Genomic DNA, 8,708 nt, shown 5'->3' with positions numbered 1-8,708 from the left:
CTGCACATTTTCCCAGTGTCTGCGTGGGTTTCCTCCGGGTGCTCCAGTTTCCTCCCACAGCCCAAAGGTGTGCAGGTTAGGTGGATTGGCCTCGCTAAATTACCCCTTAGTGTCCCGGGAAATGCAGATTAGGTGGGGTTACGGGCCTAGGGCAGGGAAGTGGGCCGATGTAGAGTGCTTTTTCAGCGGGTCGGTGCAGACTCGATGGGCTGAATGGCCTCCTTCTGCACTGTTGGGATTCTATGATTCTGCTCTATGATCTATGGCCATCATCCCACTGAGCGCGATGAACTACCTTGGCCTGGGTTCAGTAACATCTCCATTTTGATATACCCATCCTCATTTTCAAATCCCTCCATGTCCTCCCCCTTTAACTGTAACCTCCCCCAATTCCCATATATCCCCACTCCTCTAATTCTGGTCTCATCATACAGTTGTGTGTGCGTGTGTCGCAGTGTGGGAATGGTCCCCGGGTTTGAAAGTACTGCCGAACGCATTTGAGAAATCCTCGTAACTTCATAACTTTTTTTAAAATAAATTTAGAGTACCCAATTAATTTTTTTCCAATTAAGGGGCAATTTAGCGTGTTCAATCCACCTACCCTGCACATCTTTGGGCTATGGGGGCGAAACCCACGCAGACACGGGGAGAATGTGCAAACTCCACACGGACAGTGACCCAGAGCCGGGATCGAACCTGGGACCTCGGCGCCGTGAGGCAGCAGTGCTAACCCACTGCGCCACCGTGCTGCCTCTAACTTCAAAACTTAGCAGCATTGTAGAAAGTGTGAAGCAAATCCTGTGAGGAAAGTGTGTGACGGGTTCCAGAACCAAAGCATAGATCAGCCATGATTTAGCTGAATGATAGAACGAGTTTGAAGGGGCGAATGGTCTCCTCCTGTGCCTAAGGCCCCCATGTTGAGTTTTAAAATCCTGTTTCAGTAGCTAATTCAACGCTTTCAAAAAAAAACTATCGGCAGTCGGTATAAGTATTGCAAATAAAACAGGAGGGATCTGGGTGAATGTTGGCTGATCTGCAGGTTTTGACTATGTTTATCTACCAGCGCATTTTCTCATGCAAATGTTATGCACAAGCAAAACTCAAGGTATTGTTGCCTTCCACAGCCACTCATATGATTACCATATCTGATCACAAGCATGAATATCTTCATTTCAGAAAATCCAGACCGAAACATAAATGACAAGGGGAATTGAAAGCAATATAGAAATAAGAATAACTGTTTTTTAAGATGATGAGAGGTTTGTATATGGTAGCGAAAGAGAAAATAATGTTTCCTCTGGTAAGTAGGTCAATAACTAGAGGCCTCATCCCCTCCCTATTCTGAAGACTCCTTCAACCCCTCCTAGATCTCCAGTTCTGACTTCTTCTGTTGTCTTCAATTTTAATTATCCACCACTGGCTTCCCAAGCCATGACCATTAACATCGATAAGGACCAGGGACAAGTCACATGGGAACCCCACCACCTGGAGGTTCCCCTCCAAGCCACTGGCCATGCTGACTTGGAAATATATCGCCTTTCCCTGCCTGTCCCTGGGTCAAAATCCTGGAACTCCCTCCCTAACAGCACAGTGGGGGTACTTACACCACAGGGACTGAAGCGATCAAGAACGCAGCCCACAACCACCTTCTCGAGGGCAGTTAGAGATGGACAATAAATGCTGGCACTGCCAGGGTGCCTGGGTGCCTGGGTGCCACTGCCAAGGGTCAGGGCCTGATGGGAGCCAAGCCCCTGAAAGGGGGGATGAGGGGGGTATGATGGGTGGAGGATGATGAAGGGTGAGTGTGAAGGGGACTTGGGGGGGGGGGGGGGGGGGCTGTGAAGGGTAGGGGTCCTAAAAGGGGGTGGGCCTAAAAAAGGGGGCCCCCTCAGCGATCCCATAGCAGGGTGTCCTGACTTGGGGAGGGAGGGGGTAATGTCCATGTGTTCAGAGGCTGACATTGTCCAAGGGAGGGGAGTGTGGGGGGGGCGGGGCCCTCAAGCTCAGAGATTGGGGCACCCTTTCAAAATGGCGGCCCAATCTCTGAGAAGCTGGTCTTGCCGGCGAGTTCATCTCCCCACTGTTGAAAAGATTTCGCAGCGTGGGCTTGACAGAGGAAAAACTCCCCAAGGCCCAAAGAGAAAAAAATCAGTAAATGTGGTTTAATAGCGATGTGGATCTCACCCAAAACGCCGGTGACAAACACACCGCCAAACTCACCTAAAATGTCACTTATTGACACTTTTTGACCAAGTTTTTTGTTTTCTACCTGAATGTCTTCTTGTGCCGTTATGGTGTAATATTCTGTCTGATCATCGCTCCTGTGAAGCGTCTTGGAATGTTTTATGATGAAAACGGAGCTAGATGAATGCAGATTATTGTTGTTGTAATGTACCACCTCTCACCGGGCCACCTCGGCCATGTTTACACCACCCTGACTCTGTTTGCCGAGGGGGTTAATCAGGACTCAGTGCTCCCACTTCAAAGGCTTGAGCACTAAACCTATAGTGAGACTCCAGCCCGCCTGTGAGGGAGTGCTGCACTGACAGAAGAAGCAATATAAACCGACGACCCCTCTGGCCTCTTCGGTGGATGCCAAAGGTCCCAAGACCTTTTTTCAGAGAGGTGCGAGGGTTTCCCGCTGGGGTCAATATTTATCGCTTAATAATGGCCCAGATTGTGCAGTCAGAAAAATGGTGAAGCTTTCAACAGTTACTGAGGGGTAAGTAGGACAGAAATCTCCAGATCCCACATATAGACAGTTAAAAGTAGAAGTCTATAAATTCTGCTTAATGTTGCCATGCTCCTGCACAGGATACAGTGTGGTGAATGTGATTCACACTATATATAGTTGCCAATATAACTCCGTGTATATATGTTCACTATCCACCATTGTACGTGCAGTTGCACTATGCGACCACCAGGGGGAGTCGCTCTGGGAGTACGCGAGAGTTTGTACTGGGTTCCTCCCTTGGCTCCGCCCAGGACTCCTCCCCCTGGGACCGATGTATAAAGATCAGTGCCTTAGAGCCAGCCTGCCAGTTCATCTGAAGTTCAACGACAAATAGGCTGGCTCTGTTGTAAGTGTATTAAAGCCTCTGTTCAGATCCAACTACACGTGTTCGCTGAATTGATGGTTCCATCATACAGCATAATAGAATCTTGCTAACGGACTTGGTTTTGAAATCTGCTGTACTTATCCACTACATACCCACTAAGTACACTGGAAAAAAACGTAGATTCATTGAGGAGCAAATGAATTTGAAGTCTTAATTCCCTGGCCCTGAAAACTCCGCTTTACTATTTTGGTGTCTCGTTCCTTCAGCATTTAATTATTGTTGGAGATTTAAAATTATTTATTTCTCTTTTATTTGTCATTCTTTAGTCTAGTGTAAAAAAAACATGTTAATTTAGTAAATAGGTTACACTAACATTGTTTAGGGCAGCACGGTAGCACACTTGGCTAGCACTGTGACTTCACAGCTCCAGGGTCCCAGGTTCGATTCCCCGCTGAGTCACTGACTGTGTGGAGTCTGCACATTCTCTCCGTGTCTGCGTGGGTTATGTCTTGTTATGCTTAGGTGTAGCGGCTTCCTTATGGTGCACTTGACAAAGGAAGGATCAGACATGGACACCACAGGTTTCCTCCGGGTGCTCAGGTTTCCTGCCACAGTCCAAAGACGTGCAGATTAGGTGGATTGGCCATGCTAAAATTGCCCTTTGCGTCCAAAAAAGGTTAGGAGGGGTTATTGGATTATGGGGAGAGGGTGGAAGTGAGGGCTTAAGTGGGTCAGTGCAGACTCGATGGGTCGAATGGCCTCTTTCTGCACTGTATGTTCTATGTTATTCTTAATCTTACTTATCTTTTAGATGATTCCTATCTAAAAAGAGAAACTAGATTTATAACTGAAGTAGAAGGATATATTGATATGATTGGATTATGTCGGGTGGGAGTAGGTTTATGTGGGGCATAAACACTGATAATATTGGTCCGAATGGCTTGCATCTGTGCCGGTTTTCAAAGTGTGGATCGCGACCCGCAGGTGGGTCACGACCGGGTGTTGGGAGGGTGATGGAACGATTGGTCACACCGTTCCTGCGGTGGTCCCGATCGCAGGAGATGTGCCCAACAGCTGCCTCCAGACTTTACATTGAGAATGGGGGCCGCTGCTGCCTTGCAAATGGAATTAAAGAGCCAGATGATGCAGCAGAGAGCAGGGCATGCACCCTGCACTCTCCTCCTTTGAACCTGATTCAAGTGACAAGGACGAAGCAGGTTCCCCTTTCACATTAAAGATATGATGTGGAGATGCCGACGTTGGACTGGGGTGAGCACAGTAAGAAGTCTTACAACACCAGGTTAAAGTCCAACAGGCTTGTTTCAAACACTAGCTTTTGGAGCACTGCTCCTTCCTCAGGTGAATGGCGAGGTATGTTCCAAAAACATTTATATAGACAAAGTCAGAGATGCTGGACAATGCTTGGAATGCGAGCATTTGCAGGTAATCAAATCATTACAGATCCAGAGGGGCAACCCCAGGTTAAAGAGGTGTGAATTGTCTCAAGCCAGGTCAGTTGGTGGAATTTTGCAAGTCCAGGCCAGATGGTGGGGGGTGGATGTAATGCGACATGAATCCAAGATCCCGGTTGAGGCCGCACTCATGTGTGCGGAACTTAGCTATAGGTTTTTACTCAGCAATTCTGCGTTGTCGCGTGTCCTGAAGGCCGCCTTGGAGAACGCTTACCCGGAGATCAGAGGCTGAATGCCCTTGACTGCTGAAGTGTTCCCCGACTGGAAGGGAACATTCCTGCCTGGTGATTGTCGCACGATGCCCGTTCATTTGTTGTCGCAGTGTCTGCATGTTCTCGCCAATGCACCACGCTTCGGGACATCCTTTCCTGCAGCGTATGAGGTAGACTACATTGGTCGAGTCGCACGAGTATGTACCGCGTACCTGGTGGGTGGTGTTTCCACGTGTAACGGTGGTATCCGAGTCGATGATCTGGCATGTCTTGCAGAGATTGCCCTGGCAGGGTCGTGTGGTGTTGTGGTCGCTGTTCTGAAGGCTGGGTAATTTGCTGCAAACAATGGTTTGTTTGAGGTTGCGCGGTTGTTTGAAGGCCAGTAGTGGGGGTGTGGGGATGACCTTGGCAAGATGTTCATCTTCATTGATGATGTGTTGAAGGCTGCGAAGAAGGTGCCGTAGTTTCTCCGCCACAGGAAAGTACTGGACGACGAAGGGTACTCTGTCAGTGGTGTCCCGTGTTTGTCTTCTGAGGAGGTCGGTGCGGTTTTTTGCTGTGGCGCGGTGGAACTGTCGATCAATGAGTCGAGCGCCATATCCCGTTCGTACGTGGGCATCTTTCAGCATCTGTAGGTGTCTGTTACGCTCTTCCTCGTCTGAGCAGATCCTGTGTATACGGAGGGCTTGTCCATAGGGGATGGCTTCTTTAATGTGTTTTGGGTGAAAGCTGGAGAAGTGGAGCATCGTTAGGTTGTCTGTGGGCTTGCGGTAAAGCGAGGTGCTGAGGTGACCGTCCTTGATGGAGATGAGTGTGTCCAAGAATGCAACAGAATTTGGCGAATAGTCCATGATGAGTCTGATGGTGGGATGGAATTTATTGATCTCATCGTGTAGTCGTTCCAGTGATTCTTCGCTGTGGGTCCAAAGGAAAAAAATGTCATCGATGTATCTGGTGTATAACGTCGGTTGAAGGTCCTGTGCAGTGAGGAAGTCTTGTTCAAACTTGTGCATGAAGATGTTGGCATATTGAGGTGCGAATTTGGTCCCCATGGCTGTTCCATGCGTCTGGATGAAGAATTTGTTGTCAAAGGTGAAGACGTTGTGATCTAGAATGAAGTGGATGAGTTGCAGAATTGCGTCTGGAGATTGGCAGTTGTCGGTGTTGAGTACTGAGGCTGTTGCAGCAATGCCGTCGTCATGGGGGATGCTGGTGTAGAGTGCCGAGACATCCATTGTGACGAGGAATGTTCCTGGTTCAACTGGTCCATGAGTGCTGAGTTTCTGTAGGAAGTCCATCGTGTCGCATTAAAGATAAGCAAACGTGGCATGGGCCGCGAAAGTCAGCTGGCGAGGGTCCCAAACGTCAGCCAGTTCGCAAAGAGGGTCACAATTTGAGAAACACTGATCTACACTGTAAAATTCAATGTGATTGTATGTCATCACGTTGTGGTCATGTTGCGTGACTGTTGTAGGAATATACTTGCACTGCCATCTAGTGGCCAGTGTACATCATCTTCTGTTCGCTGTAAAAAGAAGTATTTCCTTACAATTTCCTTGTGAATTTAGGTTTGGAGCATCCTGTTGCGTTTCTTATTTTTTCAGAGTTTTGCATTATATGAAGTGAGAGATGGTGGCGCAGAGGAATAGAACTTAAGCCCAATGTCACCATCAGGTAATCCCAGTTCAGTATGAGGATAGATGTCGGGTTTGGACAGGGGGGGGGATTCACCAATCATCTTTGATCTGTGTCGTCTGGTGACCAGCGCTCTTGACTGTAAAAAAAACAGTTTCTCCTTATTTACTCCATCGTTGGCCTTTATGATTTTGAACACCTCCATTAAAGTTCTCCTTCACCACACTGTTCCTGGGCAGGAGAATCCCTTTATCTCCAGACCTTCCAAATGTGTGGAGTCTCTTCTCGCTGGTATGTTACACTGTGGGGTTAGCACTGCTGCCTCACAGCGCCAGGGACTCGGGTTCAATTCTGACCGTGGGTGATTGTGGAATTTGCACATTCTCCCCACGTCTGCGTGGGTTTCCTCCGGGTGCTCCGGTTTCCTCCCACAGTCCAAAGACGTGCAGGTTAGGTGGATTGGCCATGATAAATTGTCCTTTAGTGTCCAAAAGGTTAGGTGGGGTTACCAGGATAGGGTGGGGGAGTAGGCCTTGGTAGATTTTGCTTTCAACTGGTCCGTGCAGACAATGGGCTGAATGGTCTCCCTCTGCACTGTAGGAATTCTATGGAACTATTAAATTTCCTCTCAATCTTCTCCAAAATCTTGACACCCTTCCTCAAGTGTGGTGCCCAGAAAATGCCATAATACTCCGTCCACCCTACTTAATCTCACTCTGGCAATATATCTTACTGCTTCTTCGTCCTCCAGGTATTAACTTACTTTCTCCATATAGTTAGATAGTTAGATAGAGAATAGATAGTATTTGCTGATAGATAAGAAAGATTAAGTGCAACAATATTTCTGTTACCTATTTACTAAATTAAACATGGTTCTCACACCATACTGAAGAATGACATAATTAAGAGACAAAGGAGAAATTATTTTAAATCTCCAACAAGAATTAAATTCTAAATAAATGAGATTCCACACTTGTAAAGCTGATTTCTAGGGCCAGAGACTTTCATGCTGTTACAAATTTATTTGTACCTCTGTGAGTGTCCGTCTGAGATTCCAACTAAGCCCTAACCAGTGACTTATTAAAGTTCAGCCTAATGTGCTTTTGTGAACTGCTTCTCTATGATAAAAGTCAAGGCTCCTCATTTTTGTCAAAGCCCTATCGACTTTCCAAGTGCCGGTGCAGACTCGATGGGCCGAGTGCATTGTAAATTCTATGACTCTATGATTCTATGACTTGTCCTGTTATGTGTACCTCCAATTCCCTCTGGTCTGCACCTCCTTTAAAATTGTGCCTAAGTGTTTGGTAGATGTGACTGTCAGGACAACTACTCAGGATGCAGTCAACAGTGGTTCTGACCCAACTGTGCACCTTCATAGTGTGGCCATCTAAAATGGCCGTCCGCAAAGGATAATGGGAATTGTGGTCAGGCTGGGACACAGACAAGACACAGCTTGTGTGGATTGGCAAAAGCAAACCAGACCTATACCGAAACTTGTACCTGCTAGAGGTCAATCACCTATCTCCCCAGGACAATGGGACTCAGATTGAAACACAACAGCAGTAACAGACTCGGGGGCGCCTATTTACCTTATTTGGGAGTGCATACATGCCTTGGACAATAACAACGAGGACCCACCCAGCTATCAAGGTACCTGCCCCTAATTGGCCAGAATCGATTAGGGTGATCGAAATCCTATTGGTCGATTGGATCCCGGGTTGGGACTGCCCAAAAGAGCGCGAAGGATCGGAGGATAAGAGGAACTGTGCGACCAACATTCTGTCTCATTTGGGACCGGCCTCTGTCCCACCAACTGCAGCACATCGACCAGCCAAGTTCAAGGACCCACGATCGCCACCTGAAGGACGAGCCGCAGCCCAGACGTACCTGACAACTTCCACCACCACACGTGGGGAATCAGACAAAGGCCTTGTCCAACCTGCACAGAGCCGGTCACTTGAAAGTTAAGTAAAGGTCATTTAAGCGGTTAGGAATAGTTTAATGTGTAGCCGCGTGTAAGTTATTAAGTATAGAACCAGGCCTGTGTTTAATAATAAATTATAACTGAACTAACAAACTGGTTGTGTGGTCATTTGTCCAATACGCGGAACGTACTGGCATCTTGTGGTATTGATAAAGATATAAGTCAACAATAGAAACACAGACTGACGGTGGCAGCTATGAAGGAGTAAGGCGCACATTTGGTGGCTCCCGCTCGGCTCGGACTTTTGGACCTTTTCCCCCGATTTTCTCCCGGACTTGAATTGTAAAACTGATGACAGAGGCAATTGTGTCCTGAATTCCCACATCGGTGCATGGAGAGAAGGACT

The sequence above is a fragment of the Scyliorhinus canicula genome, chromosome 8 (assembly GCF_902713615.1).
Source record: "Scyliorhinus canicula chromosome 8, sScyCan1.1, whole genome shotgun sequence".
NCBI classification, from domain to species: domain Eukaryota; kingdom Metazoa; phylum Chordata; class Chondrichthyes; order Carcharhiniformes; family Scyliorhinidae; genus Scyliorhinus; species Scyliorhinus canicula.
The sequence above is the reverse complement of the archived record's forward strand: the minus strand, read 5'-3'. Positions refer to the sequence as shown.